This window comes from Nicotiana tabacum, chromosome 16 (assembly GCF_000715075.1).
Source record: "Nicotiana tabacum cultivar K326 chromosome 16, ASM71507v2, whole genome shotgun sequence".
NCBI classification, from domain to species: Eukaryota; Viridiplantae; Streptophyta; class Magnoliopsida; order Solanales; family Solanaceae; genus Nicotiana; species Nicotiana tabacum.
This window is the reverse complement of record NC_134095.1, coordinates 52,347,696-52,370,745: the sequence shown is the minus strand read 5'-3', so window position 1 is coordinate 52,370,745 and position 23,050 is coordinate 52,347,696. Positions and strand designations below refer to the sequence as shown.

The following is a 23,050-nucleotide window of genomic DNA, read 5'->3' as shown; positions in this document are numbered from 1 at the left end:
GCTTCGTTATGTCATTTTGGACTTGTTTGCAAAATTTGAGTCCATTCGGACGTGGTTTGGTTGGGTTTTTGATCAAAAATGGAATTTGGAAGTTCTTGAGATTCATAGGCTTGAATTCGAGGTGATTTTGGTGTTAGTCGAGGTGTTTTGATGATTGGAACAAGGTTGAATAATGTTTAGGATGCGTTAGTGCTTTTGGTTGAGGTCCCAGGGGCCTCGGGTGTGTTTCGGGTGAGTTTTGAGCGTGTACGGACACTCCGGAACTTAGAAAAATGGAGGGAGCAGCAGTTTTGGCGCGGACCGCGCTCCTTTTCGCGCTGGGCGCGCTGGCCTAGTGCTGGCCGCGTCAAAGTGGCCGCGGCAACGGTCGTGAAGATTGCAGTTGCTGGTCCTACTTCGGAAGCTCATATCTTTTGATCCACAAGGAATTTTGATGTGATTCAAAAACGAAGTTGTAGCTCTTCGTGTCTAGTTTCTAGAAAGGTAAAGATATCGCAATATGGACATCTGTAACGAAAGTTATAGCCAAAATACTAAAGCCTGTCCCTGCAGAGCAAGACCTGCATGGCCGCGGTCATTTTTGCGCGGACCCCGCTGGTTTTGCGCGGAACCCGCTGGTTTTGCGCGGACCGCGATCATTTTTGTGCGGTCAGCGGTGTCGGAATCCGAGGGGTACTCTATAAATACGAGGTTTTAGGTTTTATTTGATATTTTGACCTAGAGAGCTCGGATTTTGGCGATTTTTCGAAGGTTTTTCAAGAAATTGGTCGGGGTAAGTGATTCTAACTCAGATTTGGTTAGAGTACATGAATCTATCACTGAATTCATCATTTATTTCGTGATTTGAGATGGAATTTGGGAAGAAAATTGTGAAACCTTTCAAAAATGTAAAATGATGATTTGAAAGACCAAATGGTATCGGAATTGGATAATTTTGGTATGGTTAGACTCGTAAGGGTATGAGGATTCTGAAAATGTAAATTTTACCCGATTCCGAGATGTGGGTCCGGGGCTCGGGTTTTTCTAATTTCGAGATTTTTGATATTTTTTGAATGTTTTCGCTTGGGCTTTGTTCCCTTAGCATATTGTGACGTATTCGTTATGAATTTGGATAGATTCGACGCGCGTGGAGGCCAATTCGAGGGGCAAAGGCGTCGCGAGCTTGATAATTAGCCAGTTCGAGGTGAGTAATGGTTGTAAATGATGTCCTGAGGGTTTGAAACCCCGGATTCGCACATCGTAGTGCTATATTGAGGCAAGATACACGCTGGATGAGGAGCACGGAGTCTTTTACTACTGGGGATTGTGACTTGGTCCATCCCGATTGATGACTTTACCGGATATTTGACTGAAATTCATTTGTTATCATCATGATTTGGGCTGATTGCTATATTTGGGCTTCGTGCCAACTATTTGAACCCTTCAGGGATTTTTATCACTGTTTCCTTACTACTTGACTTATTATTTGAACTCAGTCCTGTTGATATCTACTGTTTTACAAACTCAGCCACTTTTACTCAGATTTGAAACTTAAATGATATTTCTACATCATGTTTTGGGATGAGAACTATTGTTTTACTAATGCCCAATGGGCTTATGATGATTTCTGGACTGAGTGAGCCCGAGGGCCATATGTGAGGATATGCTGAGTGATATGAGGCCGAGGGCCTGAGATACTATTTATGCCATGCGGTGGTTTGAGTGATGTGAGGATATGTTGAGTGATGATGCCACGAGGTGGCTTGATATAGCGCTTGGGCCGTAAGGGGCCCCTCCGGAGTCTGCACACCCACAGTGAGCGCGGGTACCCATGTGATTTGAAACAGTGGTAACAATGACACTGTTTGATGAAAGTTGGTCAGGTAACAATGGCTGACCATTATGCTGAGTGATTGTGAGGTAGCCCGCGGGGCTGATACTGTACTGAGAGTGAGCCCGAGGGGCTGATACTATGCTGAGCGATTGATACTGTGCCCGAGGGGCGGATTTCTACTTGTTAATTACCTGTTAAATTACTTGTGTTACTTGTTTTAAAAAGGAATATCATTTGATTTCTTCACTGATTTACTGCTTTAAGTGATTTTACTGCTTGATATGAAATTGCTTTGTGCCTTTACGTGTTTTCATACTTTCAGCCATTATTTGTAATTATTACTCACTGAGTCGGAGTACTCACATTACTCCCTGCACCATGTGTGCAGATTCAGGTATAGCAGAGTCCGCACCTGAGCGCTGATTCCTTCTAGGCTAGGAGTTGATTTGGAGTTACTAAGTAGTTGTTGACGTCCGCAGCCCCTTGACTCTCTTATCCTCTATCATTTATGTTTTCTTCAAACTGTTGTATCGGATTCCGTACTTTGTAGACCTATAGTAGATTCTGTAGTAGCTCATGACTTGTGACACCCCGGTTTGGACTGTGTCGGGATGGTTCCTGCTGTTGTTAACGTTAAAAGTCCGCAATTTATGAGTATTATATTATATGTTATTACTGTTTGTGATGATTAACTGTTTAAAAGAGGTGTTCCGTTTTGGTCTGGTTGGCCTTGTCTTCACGAGAGGTGCCATCACGATCGGGTTCGGGAATTGGGTCGTGTCAGCCTTGATGAATGAATTCGCTAGCATCTCGAAGGTATCTATAGAGTGCTCGGGAAGAAGCGAATACCATGTCAACGCCCCCTTTGTTGAGGGTCTCCCTAAATTTCTCTAGTAAGACTGGCTCAATATCATGCAGAGATAAATTATTTCCCTTCACCGCCGTTGTATAGGTGGTGATATTCTCCTGAGGATCTGAAGTCCCGTCATACTTCGACACGTCTGGCATTTTGAATCGCTCCGGTATCAACTCTGGTGTCATGCTTGGTTTGAATGGCAATTGGGTGTACTTCTTTGAGTCTGTTTTTTTCAATACTAGTGGTGCGCCCGGAATCTTATCCATTCGGGTGCTTATTTCCCTCATAAATCGCATGAGTTTGATTTTAAAAGGATCACTCTCATTGTTGTTATCAGATCCACTACCGTTCCCCCTGGCACTGTCAAAGCCGACTTTGCCCCTCGGGGTGTTGTTATTGACTCTTCTATGTGGTTTGATTTGCGGGAGTACCGGGAGGAGCAGGACCTCATCCATTCGCGTTGTTTGAAGCACCTGACAAGGACTGCCTTAATTCCATCATGGCTTGATCCTGTCGTAAGAGATAAACCATAATGGCCTTTTGTTGTTCTCTTAGGATCCTTACTATTTCAACGACGTGCTCATCTTCAGCATCATTAGGAGTTGCCTCTCGAACATGCATGGATACTGCCGCCATGGACCAGCGTGGCCTCATCCCCCTCGTTGTGGGTATCATTGATGGACTCTTCGTGCTAAGGCTGATTTCCTTGGGCCTCAACGTTGTGTGCGATGTTGAATTTTTTTCTGCCATTTTCTATAATTTTTGCTAATAACAAAGAATCAAACAGATTAGTAACAAATGCAAGGACCAACTCAATTACACAACTGTCTAAGTCCCACGGAAGGCGCCAAACTATTTACCCGTAAAATGGTACAGTTGGATTTATATATGGTTTATAGACAAGTGAATCGATTTGATCCTAAAATAATAAATAAAATAGACAAAAATGTAAGACTCATCGTTAAAATCAAGATAAGACAGTAGAAATATTGATTCTGGGAGCAGAGCTTACGAATGCAGTAGTAATAGTATCAATAAGCAAGAAAGTAAAATATTATTAAGCTTTGAAAAAAGTATAGTATGTGCTTCTCAAAAAATTCATCCTCTCTTACAATGGTTGTAGAACTCACTATTTATAGCGGTATCTAAGGAACAAGGTCCTAGGATCAAGCCACTTTTAAATGTAAATTATAAGGGCTATTGAAGAATGTACAACGGTAGGCAGTAAATGCCATATTCTCTAAAACAGACCATGTGCTTAATGCTATAGAATATTCTTCGTTAAATGCTACCGGGTGACAGATATTTATTTCGCCTTTATGAACACCATCCGTTTCGGGGACAAACGAGACCATTGCCTTCGGACCTGATTGCCTTCTGTCTTTGACTCCACGTGTCATTTTATCATGCGAGCATTTAATATGAACATATTTTACTCCATACAATTGCCTCAGTATCACCTCCTGATACTCTATCATTGTGGCTTTATTTTTCCATTTTTTTGTATTGTTAATGAAGAGGTAAGTTTTTATTTTGTGCTTACTTGGTTTGTGTAATTATTCTGAACTTTTTACTCCTTTTACTTTTTAACATCGTGCTTATTTGCTTTGGATTTTCATCTTTTTGGCTTTTGTTTCAGCATACACACTTACAGAGAGGTCAGAGGCTAACAAATGGAGGCTTATTCTTATTACCCCTTTATTTGTAAAATAGGTATTTAAAAAAGTCAATTGAGATATGATAGGAAGAATATATCAATATATGTTGTTCAAAATGGGAGGGAAACAGTGTAAATGAATTGGATTTCAACCATTTACTTTTTCTTTACTCATAAATATTATATTACTTGTAATATTTAGTGGAGCATTATTTGTGAACAATACTAAGAATACAAAAGTCACTAATTATGAATAATATTCACTTCTAATTACAATCTGTATGATGAACCTTTCCAATTGGAAGGACTGTTCATCGAGACACATTGGTTATTTTTTCGCATAATTATGTAATTTTGTTCCTTAAACATTTGAACTTTAACTTTTTTAGCAATTTTCCCTCACTTACTTGCATTGAGTACAATTGTAATCATTGTATGTTTTATATCATATATATTTTTTATTATAATATTATAATTTTTAATGAATAAATTTATAAAAGAAATGGTGCATAGCACAAACCTATTAACTAGTTTTCTAGAATTTCCAAAGTTAGATGGCTCATTTCAGAATGAACGAAAATATCTCGTTCTCTCTTTCTCTCTCTTTCTATGCTCTCTTTTTCTATCTAGCCCTAATATAATTTTTCTCCGTTGCAAATCAAAGTTTCACAATTAATGGAGGCAGTGACCAATTGAAGATTTAAAGATGTACATGTTGAATTGAAAGTGTGAATAAATATGTAGTTAATTAGTTCTATCAATACTTGTGTATATATTCCACCTATAGTAATATGGGAGTTATGGAGGTCCAGATGCAACTCTAAATTTGAAATGGAGAGGCCATCAGTTGCAAGATCTATCTCACCGATCAATTTCAATATTATACAAATGTCAAAGCTCAATTCAGGAAATTGGAGTTCAGTTACTCATGAGAGAACCTGTGTAGAATTTGGGAGCTACCTCTAATGGAAACTAGCACCTCTGTGGTGAAATGGATTAAACCACCTATCTTGTTCGTGAAACTTAATAGTGATGGTTCATGCAGAAATGATGAATGTGGAGGAAGAGGTGTAGTGAGGGACAATGGACAAATTTATGATGGCCTACTCCATTCCTCTGGGGCAAGGTATAAGCAATTGGGCTGAGGCGTGTGCTATCTTGTTTGGGATCAAGTAGTGTATAGAAAAAGGTTCAACTTGATCGTTGGTGAAACTGATTCAAAGTTACTACAAAATTGCATCTCAGAAAACTGGACCATTCCGTGGAGAATCAAAGATACAGTCCAAGATATTGAGAAACTCATTAAAAGACAAGGTATTTTCATCCATCATTATTTTAGAGAGGCCAACCAAGTTGCAGATAGAATGAACTCTCTAGCCACAATCAAGAAAACCAATACATATGCACAAATATTTGTTCTTTACCCAGTCAGATTAAATGGCTTTTGAACATAGATAGATGGCAAATGCCTTTATTTCGAGTCAAGAAAAGGAGACCAATCATGCTCATGTTCAAGCCACCTTGAACTCCCAGCTTTATTGCCGCTTTATTTTGGGGTAAACTAGTTTCACTACAACAAATTTGACCTACAACCACACTTATTTTAGACTGCGCCCAAGAACAACAACAACGACCCAGTATAATCCCACAAGTAGGGTCTGGGAAGTGCGCCCAAGAAGTGTTGTAAAAAATATTTTTGGGAACGCTTTCAAATTGTGGCTTTTGGATAGAGTCTTTGACTACGGATTTTAAGGCAATGCTTGGAAAGTGTTCCTTTTAAATGAAAAGTCTGCACTTTTTAAAGGTGGCTAATAACAAAATATTTGGCAACCCTTATTATATGTATTGTAACTTATTTAAGAGTAGTTTTATCAGCAGAACTAATATAATCCTTTACAAGCGTTTTACAAGCGTACCTTGAACATTTCCCTCTAAAATATTTTCCCCAAAATTTCCCTCCCAAAAGATTCCCCCAAAATTTTCTAAAAATTCTGTGATGACCCAAAAGGTCATCTCGTGTTTTAGAACCCAATTCGAGGATCCGAGGTCTTCAAAACCTCACTATACTTTTCCTTAATTTACGTGCGCAGTCCGGGCACGTTTCTGAAAAGCCTTATGTGAAAATTTGAGAAAATAATAATTTTTGCCTTTAAAAGTGATTTTAGTTGACTTCTTTTAAAATTTTGAGTAAACGGACCAAGACTCTGTTTTGACGATCCCGAATGGTCCGTAGTAAAATATGGGACTTGGGCATATGCCCAGAATTGAATTCCAAGGTCCCTAGCCCGAGAATGAATTTTTGATAAAAATTGTTAAACTAACATTGTAATGGTTTTGAGAAAATGGCTAATAGTTGATCTAATTGGTATCGGGTCCGTATTTTGGTTTCGGGGATTGGTACAAGTCCGTTATGATATTTGTGCACTATCTGTGAAATTTGATGAGAAACGGGACTGATTTGATCTGATTCAGATCTTTGGTTGAGAAAATGGAAGTTTTGAAGCTTTCTTGAAAATTTCATGCCATTTGATGCTAAATTCATAGTTCTAGGTGTTATTTTGTCGATTTGATTGCCCGAACAAGTTCATATGATGTGTTAAGACTTATGTGCGTGTTTGGTTTAGAGTCCCGAGGGATCAAGTGAGTTTGGATAGGCTACGGGATGTCTAGACTTAGGAAAAGACCTAGTGTTGGATAGTTGTAGTGGTTGCAGGTCTCAGCTCACAGGAGTGCGTCCGCAGAGTGAAATTTGTGGAACGTGGGTTGAAGAACGCGGTCGCAGTGGAGGGATTCACGGACGCGGTATGGAAAGGCTCATTTTCGCGGCCACGCCCATAATTTTGCGGACCGCGGTGATGGTTCGTGGCCGCGGCCGGGATTTAGCGGACCGCGTAGTGAGGATCCGGGGGTGCTATATAAATGGGACTTTTCATCCATTTTTCACTTTTTTAAAATCCTAAAATATAAGAGGCAATTTTTCAAATACTTTTTCTTTCCCAAATCATAAGTAAGTGATTCGTAACTCATTTATTTCACTCTTTTACTTTTTTTCACAAGATTTCATCTTAGAATCTAGGGTTTTCATGGTGGAATTGGGGATTTTGGGTAGAATTTAGGAATTTCAAAATTTGGGAATGTAGACCTCAAATTGAGGTCGGATTCCAAAACCAATTATATATCTAGGCTCGGTGGTGAATGGGTAATCGGGTTTTGGTTCGAACACTTCGAGTTTTGACCAAGCGGGCCCGGGGTTGATTTTGACATTTTGGAAAAAATGTTAGGAAACTATAATTATGCATTGGAACTAATTTCTTTAATGATAATTGTTGTTATTAAGTTAATTATGACTAGAAACAAGTGGATTGGAGGTGAAATCGAGAGGTAAAGCAGTAATTGAGGCTTGATTCTAGCGGAAGAATCAAGGTAAGTGTTGTGGCTAACCTTAGCTTGAGGGATTAGGTGTTGTTTCCTTATTTGCTATATGATTGTTTGTTGAGTACATCGTATAGGTGAGGTAACAAGTACCTATACGTTGTCGTCAAGTCATAGCATGCAAGTGAGATTTACACTTGTGACCGTTGTATTCTTTATTCGTACTGTTCATGCTTAAACTGGTTATTGTTCATGTTAAACAAATCTTATCATGCTTTACTGGGATTAGATGTTGGTTGAGTATTGATTCAAGTTAGGATTATATTGTGAAATTTAACATTGAAACAAGTTTGGTTATTGATGATTTCCCTTGCCGGGTTGTTATTGTTCTGTTGTTTGGGTGAGGAAGAGTGTAAAGCACGAAGGGTGATACCGTGCAATGTTTTGTGAGTGAGTGATAATGCACGAAGGGTGATGCCGTGCCATATTTTGTGAGTGTTAATGCACGAAGGGTGATGCCATGCCATGTTATGAGAGAGTTAATGCACGAAGGGTGATGCCGTGCCATGTTATGAGAGAGTTAATGCGCGAAGGGTGATGCCGTGCCATTCCTATTGTTTCGTACGGTAAGGACGAGAGTAAAGGCACAAAAGGTGATGCCGTGCATAGGTTTTACTATCTTATTATTTCTGTTGGTGCAAAGCATGATTTTTACTGCATTTGTTTACTATACTATTTTCAGAATTTGATATTTCCCCTCAGCGTGTCTTCCCCTTTCCCGTTATTTTTTGCTAAATTTCCATTGTTGTTATTTTCTCGTATATGATTTAACTGCACATATTCATCTTATTGTCATGTCCTAACCTCGTTACTACTTCGCCAAGGTTAGGCTCGACACTTACCAGTACATGGGGTCGGTTGTATTGATACTGCACTCTGCACTTTCTGTGCAGATTTCAATACCGGACCTTGTTGATCAGAGTTGGGTTGCTGCCTTCAATCCATCAGGAGACCCAATGTAGATCTGCCGGTGTTCGCAGACCTTGGAGTCCCCTCCTATCTTCCATGTTTTCTTGTATTTCGAGAACAAATGTATTTCTTTTAAACCAATATTTGTAGAAACTCTTAGAAGTTCGTGGATTGTAACACCAGATTTTGGGTAGTCATGTATTAGAGTTTAGATTTTTACAAATTTCAGCACTTACTACTTTGTTTGGTTTAAATTGTTGTTATTTACGGTTTGAATAGTGATTAACGTGTTAGATATTTATCTGTTGGCTTGCCTAGCATTCTAAGTGTTAGGCGCCATCACGATCCCGTTGGTGGGAAATTCTGTTCGCGACAAGTTGGTATCAGAGCACTAGGTTACCTAGGTCTCAAAATTCACGAACAAGCTAGGTAGAGTCTGAGGGATCACTTCTATTCTTCTTTGTCGTGTGATTTGATTTCTCAAGGCTAATTGAACTTTCTACTCAGGTTCTTTTGCAAATGGTGAGAACACGTACCGCTTCATCAGTAGGCCAGCAGCCCGAGCCCCTAGTGGCAGCTCTTACAAGGGGCAGAGGACGGGCCATGCCAGAGGACGAGGTAGGGACAGGGCTCAGCCTAGAGCTCGAGCAGCAGCACCAGCGATGGAGCCTCAGTTAGAGTTTAATGAAGAGGCTCCCACCCAGACAGTTCCAGCAGGACCAACTCAGGTCCTGGAGGGGTTCATAGCCACCCCAGTGATTCAAGATGCTTTGGACCGTCTAGTGGGCCTTATGGAGATTGTAGCTCAGACTGACACATTTCCTGTAGCACCAGCCGTCTCTCAGGCTGGGGGAGGAGCCTAGACTCCCGCTACCCACACTCCGAAGCTGATAGTTCCTCAGCTTAAGACTCCGACAACTCAGCAGTTAGAGTAGTTCAACCAGCTACTGCGGCACAGGCCGCTGGTGGATCAATCATGTCTTTTGAGGCTTTGTTGAGGTTGGAAAAGTTCACCAAGCTTTTCCCGGTTCATTACAGTGGGGCAACTTCTGAGGACCTACGAGATTATCTTGACCGATGCCATAAGGTATTGAGGAACATGGGTATAGTGGAGACCAATGGGGTCGACTTTGCTGTATTCTAGATAATAGGGTTCGCCAAGAGATGGTGGAATGATTTTGTGTTGACTAGACTAGCTGGGTCGCCTGCCTTGACTTGGGACCAGTTCTCTCAGTTATTTCTAGAGAAGTTCCTTCTAGTTACTTAGAGAAAGGACTATCGCACACGGTTCGAGCACCTTCAGCAGGGTTCTATGATCGTCACTCAGTACGAGACTAGGTTTGTTGATTTGGCTCGTCATGTTCTTCTTATACTTCTTACCGAGAGAGAGAGAGAGAGAGAGAGAGAGAGAGAGAGAGAGGATAATGAGGTTTATTGAGGGACTCTCTTAGCCTATCATATTGCAGATGGCTAAGGAGACAGGGAGTGAGATTTCTTTCCAGGATGCAGCCAATGTGGCCAGGCAAGTGGAGATAGTTTTAGCTTAGGGGAGTGGTCAGGGGTCTAACAAAAGGCCTCATCATTCTGGTAGGTTCAGTGATGCCTCATCTGGAGGTAGGGATTCCTTTGGTAGATGCCATCCTCCCAAGCCGTTTCATTCAGCATTTCAAGCTTCCCACGGTGCTTCAGGTGGCCGTGGCTCTCATATGCAGTATTCTGATCAGCTACCCTATAGTGAAACACAGGCTCCTATCAGTGTACCTCCGCTCCAAAGTTTCCAGAGTGGTTACCCAGGCCGTCAGGGTCAATTTCAGAGTCAGCAGTCTCAACAGCCGAGATCTTGTTATACTTGTGGCGATCCGAGGCATATCGCTAGGTATTGCCCTCGAGCATCGAGCAGTTCTCAATATCAGGGTTCTCGTGCCATAGTTCCAGCACTGGGTGTTCCACTGCCCGCTCAGTCAGGTAGAGGTAGGGGTCAGACATCCAAAGGTGGAGGTCGAGGTATTAGAGGTGGAGGTCAGGCCGCTAGAGGTGGAGGCCAGCCAGTATGAGGCCGTCCCAAGGATGTAGTTTGGAGTGGTAGGCCCCAACCCCGATGTTGTGCTTTCCCGGTTAGGCCCGATACTGAGGCATATGATACCGTTATCACAGGTACGGTTTCAGTCTGCAGTAGGGATGCATCAATATTATTTGACCCATGATCTACTTATTCGTATGTATCATCTTACTTTGCTTCATATTTGGTTGTGCCTCGTGATTCTTTAAGTTCTCCCGTGCATGTGTCCACACCGGTGGGTGATTCTATTATTGTAGATTGTGTCTATCATTTGTGTATGGTTATTATTGGGGGTCTTGAGACTAGCGTAGATCTCCTACTTCTCGATATGGTTGACTTTGATGTTATTTTGGGGACGGATTGGCTGTCACCTTATCATGCTATATTGGACTATCACACCAAGATCGTGACCTTAGCCTTGCCAGGGTTTCCATGATTGGAGTGGAGAGGGATTCCTGGTCATTCTACCAGTAGGGTTATTTTTTATATGAAGGCTCGGCGTATGGTCGAGAAGGGGTGTTTGGCTTATTTGGCTTATGTTAGTGATTCCAGTGTGGAGGTTCCTTCCATGGATTCTATACTAGTTGTTCATGAGTTTCTAGAGGTATTTCCTGCAGACCTGCAGGGGATGGCACCCGACAAGGATATTGACTTTTTCATTGATTTGGCTTCGGGCACTCAGCCCATTTCTATTCCGCCGTTGAACAAAGTCACCATTAAGAATAAGTATCCATTGCCGTGGACTGATGATTTATTTCATCAGCTTCAGGGTGCCAAGGTGTTTTCAAAGCACGATTTGAGGTCTAGCTACCATCAGTTGAGAATTAGGGCATCCAATGTCCCTAAGACATCTTTTTGGACTCAATATGGGCATTATGAGTTTTTAGTGATGTCATTTGGGTTGACAAATGCCCTGACAACATTTATGGATTTGATGAACCGAGTGTTCAAGCCCTATCTGGATTCTTTTATGATTGTTTTTATTGATGATATCTTGATCTACCCGCAGTCGAGAGGAGCATGAGCAACATCTTTGAGTCGTTCTTCAGACCCTGAAAGATAGCCAATTATATGTTAAGTTTTCGAAATGTGAGTTTTGGCTGAGTTCAGTTGCATTCTTGGGTCACGTTGTATCAACAGAGGGTATTCATATGGATCCTAAGAAGATTGAGGCAGTCAAGGACTAGCCTAGACCCACATCAGTTACAAAGTTCCGGATTTTCATGGGTTTGGCGGGTTATTACCGTCAGTTTGTGGAGGGTTTTTTATCTATAGCAGCTCCGATGACCAGGTTGATCTATAAGGGTGTCCCGTTCAGGTGGTCAGACGAGTGCGAGGCGAGCTTTCAGAAGCTCAATATAGCTTTGACTACATCACCGGTGTTGGTGTTGCCCACAGGTTCAGGGCCATATACAATATATTATGGCGCATCTCGTCTTGGACTTAGTGTGGTATTGATATAGGGTGGAAAGGTTATTGCATATGCTTCATGACAGTTGAAGATTCACGAGAAGAATTATCCAGTTCATGACTTGGAGCTAGCAACCATTGTTCATGCACTGAAGATTTGGAGGCATTATCTATATGGCGTGTCTTGTGAGGTGTTCACGGATCATAAGAGTTTTCATTACTTGTTCAAGAAAAAGGAGCTCAATTTGAGGCAAAGAAGGTGGTTGGAGCTACTGAAAGACTATGATATCACTATCTTGTATCACCCCGGGAAGGCCAATGTGGTGGTCGATGCTTTGAGTAGGAAATTAGCTAGTATCGGCAGTCTTGCGTATATTCTAGTCGGTGAGAGACCGCTTGCTTTAGATGTTCAGGATTTGGCCAATCAGTTCGTGAGATTGGATGTTTCTAAGCCCAGCCGTGTTCTAGCATGTATAGTCGCTCAGTTTTCCTTATTTGAGCGTATCGGGGAGCAGCAATACGATGATCCTCATTTGCTTTTTCTCAGGGACACAGTGCAGCACGATGATGCCAAGCAGGTTACAGTTGGAGATGATGGAGTTTTGAGGATGTAGGGTCGTGTCTGTGTGCCTAATGTGGACGGGATTCGAGAGTTGATTCTAGAGGAGGCCTATAGTTCCCGTTATTCTATTCATCTGGGTGCCGCTAAGATGTATCAGGACTTGCAGCAACATTATTGGTGGAGGAGGATGAAGAAGGATATTGTTGCATATGTAGCTCTGTGTTTGAATTGTCAACAAGTAAAGTACGAGCATCAGAGACCAAGTGGTTTGCTTTAGAAGATTGAGATACCTGAGTGGAAGTGGGAGAGTATCACTATGGATGTCATTGTTGGACTCCCACAGACTCAGAGGAAGTTCGATGTTGTATGGGTTATTGTGGATAGACTGACCAAGTTAACGCATTTCATTCATATGGCAGTTTCCTATTCTTCGGATCGATTGGCAGAGATTTACATCCGCGAGATTATTCGTCTTCATGGTGTGCCCGTGTCTATAATTTCCGACTGAGGTACACAGTTTACCTCGCATTTCTAGAGGGCAGTACAACGTGAGTTGGGTACGCGGGTCGAGTTGAGCATAACATTTCATCCTCAGACGGATGGACAGTCCGAGCATACTATTCAGATCTTGGAGGATATGATCCGTGCCTGTGTCATTGACTTTGGAGGTTCTTGGGATCAATTCTTGCCATTAGCGGTGTTTTCCTACAATAGTAGTTATCAGTCGAGCATCCAGATGGCTCCCTATGAGGCATGTATGGCATACGGTGTCGATCACCGGTTGGATGGTTCGAGATGGGAGAGGCTCGGTTATTAGGCACAGATTTGGTACAGGATGCCTTGGATAAGGTTAAGATCATTCAGGATAGTCTCTGTACAACTCAATCCAGGCAGAAGAGTTATGCTGACCGTAAGGTTCGTCAGGTGGCATTCATGGTCAGAGAGAGAGTGTTGCTCCGGGTGTCACCCATGAAGGTGTGATGCGGTTTAGGAAGAAGGGTAAGTGAAGCCCTAGGTTCATCGAGCCTTTTGAGATTCTTGATCGAGTGGGAGAGGTGGCCTACAGTCTTGCATTGCCACCATGCTTATCAGCAGTACACCCAATATTGCATGTGTCCATACTTCGAAAGTATCACACCGATTCATCCACATGTTAGATTTTACCACAGTCCAGCTGGACAAGGATTTGACCTACAAGGAGGGGCCGATAACTATTCTTGACCGACAGGTTCGTCAGTTGAGGTCGAAGAGTTATCCTTCAGTTCGTGTGCAGTGGAGAGGTCAGCCTGTTGAGGTAGCTACCTAAGAGTCCGAGTCCGATATGAAGAGCAGATGTCCCCATTTTTTCCCTAGCTCAGATACTTTTCTCTATCCGTTCGAGGACGAACGATTATTTTAGAGGTGGAGAATATGATGACCCAAAAGGTCATCTCATGTTTTAGAACCCAATTCAGGGTTCTGAGGCCTTCAAAACCTTATCATATTTCTCTTCGATTTATGTGCGCTGTCCGAGCACGTTTCCGGAAAGCCTTTATGTGAAAATTTGAGAAAATAATAATTTTTGCCTTTAAAAGTGATTTTAGTTGACTTCGGTCAACATTTTGAGTAAACGGACCCGAACTCGTATTTTGACGGTCCCGGAGGGTCAGTAGTAAATTATGGGACTTAGGCGTATGACCGGAATCGAGTTCCGAGGTCCCTAGCCCGAAAAATAAATTTTTGATGAAAACTGTTAAACTAAAATTATAATGGTTTTGAGAAAATGGTTAATAGTTGATCTCGTTGGTACCAGGTCTGTATTTTGGTTCCGGAACTCGGTACAGGTCTGTTATGATATTTATTCCCTATCTGTTAAATTTGGTGAGAAAGGGACTAATTTGATGTGATTCGGACCTTTGGTTGAGAAAATTGAAGTTTTGAAGCTTTCTTGAAAATTTCATGCCATTTGATGCTAAATTCGTTGTTCTAGGTGTTATCTTGGCGATTCAATCGCTCGAACAAGTTCATATGTTGTGTTAAGACTTATGTGCATATTTGGGTTAGAGCTCAGAGGGCTCTTGTGAGTTTCGGATAGGCTACGTGATATCTAGCTTAGGAAAAGACCTAGTGTTGGATAGTTGCAGAGGTTGCAGGTCTCAACTCTGAGGAGTGCGACCGCTGAGTGAAATTCGCGGACCTCGGGTTGAAGAACGCGGATGCGGTGGAGGGCTTCGCGGACTCGGTATGGCAAGGCTCATTTTCGTGGCCACATCTATAATTTTGCGGACCGCGGTGAAGGTTCGCGGCTGCGCCCGGGATTTAACGAACCTCGTAGTGAGGATCCGGGGGTGCTATATAAACGGGACTTTTCATCCATTTTTCACTTTTTCAAAACCTTAAAATATAAGAGGCGATTTTTCAAATATTTTTTCTTTCCCAAATCATAAGTAAGTGATTCTTAACTCATTTCTTTCACTCTTTTACTTTTTTTCACAAGATTTCATCTTAGAATCTAGGGTTTTCATTGTGGAATTGGGTTTTTTGGGTAGAACTTAGGAATTTTGAAATTTGGGGATTTAGACCTCAAATTGAGGTTAGATTTCAAAACTAATATTATATCCGGGCTCGGGGATAAATGAGAATCGGGTTTTGGTCCAAACTTCGAGTTTTGACCAAGCGGATCGGGGTCGATTTTTGGCTTTTTGGGGAAAATATTGGGAAACTTATAATTATGCATTGGAACTGATTTCATTAGCGATAATTGATGTTATTAAGTTAATTATGACTAGATACGAGTAGATTGGAGGTGGAGTCGAGAGGTAAAGCGGTAATTGTGGCTTGATTTTGGCGGAGGAAACAAGGTAAGTGTTGTGGCTAACCTTAGCTTGAGGGATTAGGTATTGTTGCCTTATTTTATATATGATTGTTTGTTGAGTACGATGTATAGGGAGGTGACGAGTACCTATATGTTGTCGTCGAGTCATAACATGAGAGTGAGTTTTACACTCGTGATCGTTGCATTCTTTATTCATACTGTTCATGCTTAAATTAGTTATTCTTCATGTTAAAATAATCTTATCATGCTTTATTGGAATTAGATATTGGTCGAGTATTGATTCAAGTTGGGATTATATTGTGAAATTTAACATTGAAACAAGTTTGGTTATTGATGATTTCCCTTGACGGGTTGTTATTGTTCTTGTGAGGAAGAGTGTAAAGCACGAAGGGTGATGCCGTGCAATGTTTTGTGAGTGAGTGATAATGCACGAAGGGTGATGCCGTGCCATATTCTGTGAGTATTAATGCACGAAGGATGGTGTCGTTCCATGTTATGAGAGAGTTAATACATGAAGGGTGATGCCGTGTCGTTCCTATTGTTTCTTACGGTAAGGACGAGAGTAAAAGCACGAAGGGTGATGTCGTGCACATGTTTTACTATGTTATTATTTCCGTTGGTGCAAAACACGATTTTTACTGCGTTTCTTTACTGTACTATTTTCAGGATTTGATATTTTCCCTTAGCATGTCTTCGCTTTCCCCTTATTTTCTGCTAAATTTCCGCTGTTGTTATTTTATCGTATATGATTTAACTGCACAAGTTCATCTTATTGTCGTGTCCTAGCCTTGTCACTACTTCGCATAGGTTAGGCTCAGCATTTACCAGTACATGGGGTCGATTGTACTAATACTGAACTATGCACTTTCTGTGTAGATTTCGGTACCGGACCTTGTTGATCAGAGTTGGGTTGTTGCCTTCAGTCCATTAGGAGACCCAAGGTAGATCTGCCGGCATTCGCAGACCTTGGAGTCCCCTTCCATATATCCTATCTTCCTTGTTTTCTTGTATTTAGAGAATAGATGTATTTTCTTCAAACCAGTATTTGTAGAAACTCTTAGAAGTTTGTGGATTGTAACACCAGATTTTGGGTAGTCGTGTATTAGAGTTTAGATTGTTACAAATTTCCTCACTTACTACTTTGTTTTGGTTTAATTTTTTTTATTTACGGTTTGAATAATGATTAGCGTGTTAGATCTCTATCTGTTGGCTTGCCTAGCATTCTAAGAGTTAGGTGCCATCACGATCCCAATGGTGCGAAATCCGGGTCGTGACAAATTCAAAAGGCAGTAACATTAATACGCATTTGTATCTCTTTCTAAAAGTACTGGAAAAACTTTTGCCATCCCCAATTTGTTTCCCTCCCCTATAGTTTCGTTGAACTCGGCTTCGTGTTGCTTCTGTTACCGAAGCAACACCGCTTCTGTCTCCTGGGCTGACTAGTATGGTGTTCTCTTTATTTTATTTGGTTGATGCACTATTATTTTCTCACTTCCTGCTTCATCTTTTTAATTATTTTCTTTTGGTTTGATATAAATATACTTGAACAACTGAACTTTGCTTAGGATCGACATTCTTCTATTGTTCGAGATGATCAGCTAAGATCTCTTCTTGCGATTGCGTAGTCATGACGGTGAGAGTTTTATGAGAAAAATAATTTTTTCAGTTCAGTTGTTAAAAAAGACTCACGCTGACTCCTAAAACCCTAGACGTCGAAGGAATTTGTGAATTTTTTGTTACTGCTTAGGATTCAACGGGTAAAATTTTGATTATATTATCTTCACTAATACTGATCTAGAAATCACTAGTTTTCTTCTAACATTGTGGCATTATTTGCTAAGAAATATTAACCAACCATTGAAATTTCCGGTATGCATTTTTTAATTATGCTAATTAAGCACAAGGAAAAATTAATATAGTCGTAAATACTTATTAAGCTGTAGGGAATATCTGTTTAGCTTTTTAATCTTTTGAATGTTAAAATTTATATTTCAACACATGCTTCATTGTTACGAGAGGTTTTGTTTATGGCAAAATTGGATACAGAGGTATTCATGTTAGTATATTTCTATTGAATTATAATAATATTTGATTATTTTCTCCTCCAAAATTAGTCAACACTCGGGATTTGTGGTGTACTTGAAGTTAGGTTTGGCATAAAACAAATGTCATGACTAGGTAAAGAGATTCCTATTCTCTTTATTTTCTTATTATGTTACTATATAATACCCTATGTTGGAAAAATTATTTTTAATTTTTACGATCTATTTGTTAAGTATAGTTATTGCTTAAATGGATATCTATTTTCAAATCTAATATCACCATTGATTTTAGGTTTACAAATGTTCTGTCCTAAGGTTGGACGGATCTACCAAGGATACCAATAAGTATACTGATGGTGTTCAATATTTCTTGGGCATTGCTAATTCAAGTAATGAATGTTTGTACATGTTCAACTAGAAAAATCGTCCAGTCAATTGCTTGATTAACAACTAAAGACACGCTAGAAACTCCAGCTTTAATATTATTTTTTATTTTTGATGCTTTCTTCTCTATTTACTATAAATATATATATTTTGTATTGGTAGAAGGTACTAGATTGGTTACTTTTGATTCTCTTTTGTTAAAATTTAAAGCTGCATATGTAAGCATTTTGATCTTATTTGGTTCCCTAAATTTAAAGCACTTTGTTACTATTTCTCGTGCCTCAAGTAAATATAAGAACCATAGTGCATCATATTAGAATATATGGAAAGAAGCCTAAGTCCTATACTTTTGTAACTATCCGGCCGGCCGTTTTAAGAATTAACGCCCCGATCCCCTATTAACTACTTCCCCATATTTATTTCTGCTATTGTGACTTGCTGGAAGGATTCGTTTGGAGTTTCGGAGTGTTTTTGGACACTTAGTCCCTAAATGAGAGTTTAAGCCTTAAAATTTGGATCGTAGTCGGAGCAATGTGAAGACGGTCTCAAAAAAGAATTCTGTTGTTTCTGCTAGCTCTGTTGGGTGGTTTTGGGCTTAGGAGCGTGTTCGGATTGTGCTTTGGAGGTCCGTAGCTTAATTAGGCTTGAAACGCCGAAAGTCGAATTTTTGATTTTTCCGGTTCGATAGTGAGATTTTGATATTGGGGTCGGAATGGAATTTCCGAAGTTGGAGTAGCTCCGTAGTGTTGAACGTGACGTGCATGCAAAATTTCAGGTCATATGAACGAGGTTTGAAAGACTTTTTGATCGAAAATGGAATTTGGAAGTTTAGGAATCCTTAGGCTTGGATTGGAGAGCGATTTGTGGTTTTAGCATTATTTGATGTGATTTGAGGGTTGGAATAAGTTTGTATGATGTCTTAGGATTAGTTGGTATATTTGCTTGAGGTCCCGGAGGCCTCGGGTGAGTTTCGAGTGCTTAACGGAAGTTGAATTGGACTTAGAAAAAAATCTGAAGTTGGCTGGATCTGTCATAACCGCACCTGCGTGCATAGGATCGCAGGTGCGGGACCGCAAAAGCGATTGTGAAGCCATAGATGCAGCTGGTCGTTTGGAGTTCTGAAGTCGCAGGTGCGAGAGCTGGAGCGTACCTGCGGGACCGTAGGTGTGGTAGAAGAAGCGCAGGTGCGGCTTGGTGCTTTAAGTGAATTCTCATAGATGCACACCTGGGATTGCAGGTGCGGGTCCTCAGGTGCAAGAAAATGGCCGCAGGTGCAGAAACCCTGGGCCAGAACCTATATAATGTTTCTGTCGCGATTTTGGCCTATTCTTTCACCATTTTCATCCGAATTTTGAGCTTTTTGGGTGGTTTTTTATAGAGGATTCAATGGATCTTCAAGTAGGTAAGATTTTTGGAACCCAAACTCGTTATTATGGTATTTTTCTACTGATTTGGCAAGAAATTTATGGAAAATAAGGGTTAAATTTGGGGGTTTAGGGTTTGAAATTGGAGACTTGGAATTGGGGATTTGAGGGGTTGTTTGTGGTCCGATTTTCATGTATTTGGTATGTATGAACTCGTGAGAGTGTGAGGATTCTAGTTTTGCAAATTTTATTCGATTTCGAGACGTGGGCTTGGGGGACTTTTTGGGCGATTTTCTTAATTCTGCGCGTTAGCTTCGAATTAATTAATGGAATTAATTACTTGAAGTTATATTTACATTATGCAATTACTTTGAATAGATTTGGGCCATTTGGAGTCGGGTACTCATGGCAAGAACATGATATCGAGTTGATTGAGCTGGTTCAAAGTAAGTGGCTTGTCTAACCTTATGTGGGGGAACTCCCCTTAGGATTTGGTATTGTTGATATATGAAATGCCTTGTACGTGAGGTGACGAGTGCGTACATGTGCTAATTGTTAAAAATTCTATTTTCATTAAGTAACTATAATTGTGTTTTTCTTCCTTGTTGTACATTACTTGCAATTTAAGCCTACTGTTAGTTTAGGGAAGCATGTCTAAGTGATTTAATTACATTACTTGTCCAAATTGCTTTATTTGAATTTTGTGCAGTATGCTAGGTTAGAAATACCTGTTTTACCTTGGTATGAAATTGGATCGAATTGAATATGCTTTGTGTTGATGCTGTGTGTTTACTTTGGGACTACAGGACGATATCCCAGGAGATCCCCCCGATTGTTTACTTTGGGACTACGGATCGGTATTCCGATAGATCCCCGTGCACATTTATATTTGGGACTACGGGATAGCACCGACAGATCCCCTATACTGGATATTTACTTTGGGACTACGAATTGGTATTCTAGGAGTTTCCCCTGCATCTTTATGATTTGGACTATAACGATATACTGGGAGATCCTCTAGACATTTATGTTTGGGACTACGGGACGGTATCCTGGGAGATCCCCAGTTGATTATTTTGTCTTTGTTATAGTCGTTGTTGTTCTTCCTATCCTGCGTTACTTCTTGCTGTTGCACTTAATTATACTGTCTTATTATATATTGTTATACCTTGTATTTCATTTAACCTCAGTAGGGCCCTGACTTTCCTCGTCACTACCCGACCGAGGTTAGGCTTGGCACTTACTGAGTACCGCTGTGGTGTACTCATGCCCTTCTTGTGCATATATTTCATGTGCAGATCCAGGTTCTTTGGCTCAGCCCTACCATCCTTGAGGCGAGGCGATTCATCAGAGACTTCGAGGTATATCTGCCGCGTCCGCAGACCGAGGAGTCCCTCTCTATTCTCTCTTGTAGTTATAGCCCTTCTGTTTTCACTTTAATTTAGACATTCTGGAGTTAAAGCATTATGTAGTATCCATAGCTTGTGAATTCATGAGATTCCGGGTTTTGGGAGATCTTTTCAGTTGAGAGTGTGTATTTGTATATGCCGAGTGACATCTTAAACGTTCATTATGTTTATCTGCAGTTTCTATTAGTTTTTATCTTTTGTTTCCTTTTTCGCAAATTGTTAGGCTTACCTAGTCGTAGAGACTAGGTGCCATCACGATAGTTCACGGAGGGCGAACTGGGGCCGTGACAACTTTTGAATAATATAACCAGAGAAGTGAAATGGAATCTTACCTGATGTAATATCACTATCATAGTGCCTCATATTGCCACTATCTTTTTGTCTTTTTAGTGATCACAATTTTTCTCAGATCAAAGATTGTGTGAATTGAATTTCCATCTCGGATATAGGCTTTACTCCTTATTCATGGAATTGGAGCTAATGCAATGTGGCAATGGAATGACTTCATCTCACTTTTATCATCAAGATTCAATCTTTATGTTCCTGACTTGTTACATTTTGGTGAATCTTATACTACTAGACCTGAAAGAAGTGAACTTTTTCAAGCTGAGTGTTATGAGAATTATGGAGGTTTATGGGGTTATGAAAATGACAGTTGTGGGGTTGAGTTATGGTGGTTTTATAGGGTATAGTATGGCTGTTCAGTTTCCTGAGGCAGTGGAGAGGCTGATTTTAGCGTGTTCTAGTGTTTGTTCTAAGGAAAAGGATATGAAAAATGAGATGTTTCAAATAAAAAGTATAGAGGAGGTTGTTTCAATTTTGTTGCCACAAACTCTTGAGAAGTTAAGACAGCTTATGAAATTGTCTTTTTATAAGCCTACTCAGAAGACTCCTTCTTGTTTCCTTAATGATTTTATTGATGTAAGTGTTTGGATTTTCCACTTCTATATCCTTTTTTATCTCACTGATTTTGTTAATTGCGATGTTGGAATTTATTTACATTTACAAGATTAGCTTATCAGTGTTTTTGCAATTTATGTATTACGTATAAAGATTGAATCTTAGTTGAGATTACACTGAGTTTGTTGTTGTTGTTGAACATGCTCCTTTTCTTTTATTATTGTCAGGTGGTTCACATCCAGCTAAAGAAGATTGTGGACTAGAAAATTGTGTACAATTTTGGCATCTCTTAAATATTGCCATTTTTATTTGGAAGTAGTGGATTTATATTTCATACCAACTCTTATTGTTGCTGCTATTTTTAGTTTATTAGAAAAGAAGACATTTGGGTCTTCAGAGTACGTTTGGAGAGTTTTCCTTAAGGCCACCCCATTGTACCAGGAGGCAACTTTGCTTTTTGTATGTCTTTTCCTTTTTGTTTTTTTGGTATGTGATACAAGAGAAGAGCTGAGAGAAAGAGAAGGAAATAAATCATGGGAAAAGCAGTCTCCATCCAAATGCACAAGTTCTATTGTTGTGGTTTGCTCTTTTATTAAATTTATTTCTTATCTCAGAGGTTGCTGATCTTTGATGTAACAAAAGAAGGCTTTAAAAGGTACACCATTTATTTAGAATTATATATAAAAGTTCTTAGAAATATAGTTTGATATTCTGAAAAACATAATAGCAATGAGAAATATATTTAGATAACATAGTGTAGTATTGTTATAAGCTAATGTTGAGGGAAAATGATCAAGTTTAATCTGGAGAAATGAATAGGTAACCCATCTGGTAATGAGATAAAGAGAAAGTTGGGATAAATAAAGAGTCAGTTAAAAACTGAAAGTATGAATGATGTAACGACCCAGCCGGTTGTTTCATGAGTTACCGCCCTGTTTCCCCCATTTTTGCTTCTTATTGCCTTGTTCAGCTGTATTTTGTGTTACCGGGTTGGTTGGCTAGGGTTCAGAGAGGTTTTGGTAAGGTTTGAGATACTTAGTCTCTTTTGAGGAAGCTTAAGTTGAAAAGGTCAACCGGATGTTTACTTATGTGTCAAAGGATTCGGATGTGAGTTTCGATGGTTCAGATAGCTTTGGAAAGTGATTTAGGACTAAGGAACGTGATCGGAATATATTTTGGAGGTACGAAGTAGATTTAGACTTGAATTGACGAAATTGAAATTTTGGCGTTTTCCGGTTGATAGGTGAGATTTTGATATAGGAGTCGGAATGAAATTCCGGAAGTTTCAGTAGGTCCGTTGTGTCATTTGGGATGTGTGTGCAAAATTTTAGGTCATTCAGACGAGGTTTGATAGACTCTTTGATCGAAAGCGGAATTTGAAAGATTTTGGAATTCTTAGGCTTGAATCCGATGCAAATTTGGTGTTTTGATATTGTTT

General features: G+C 40.2%; 1 pseudogene; it reads left to right on the top strand.

Moving 5' to 3' along the window:
- The first annotated feature begins 5,291 nt into the window (after window positions 1-5,291).
- Window positions 5,292-21,875, top strand: LOC142170236 (uncharacterized; annotated as a pseudogene).
- Window positions 21,876-23,050: the final 1,175 nt, after the last annotated feature.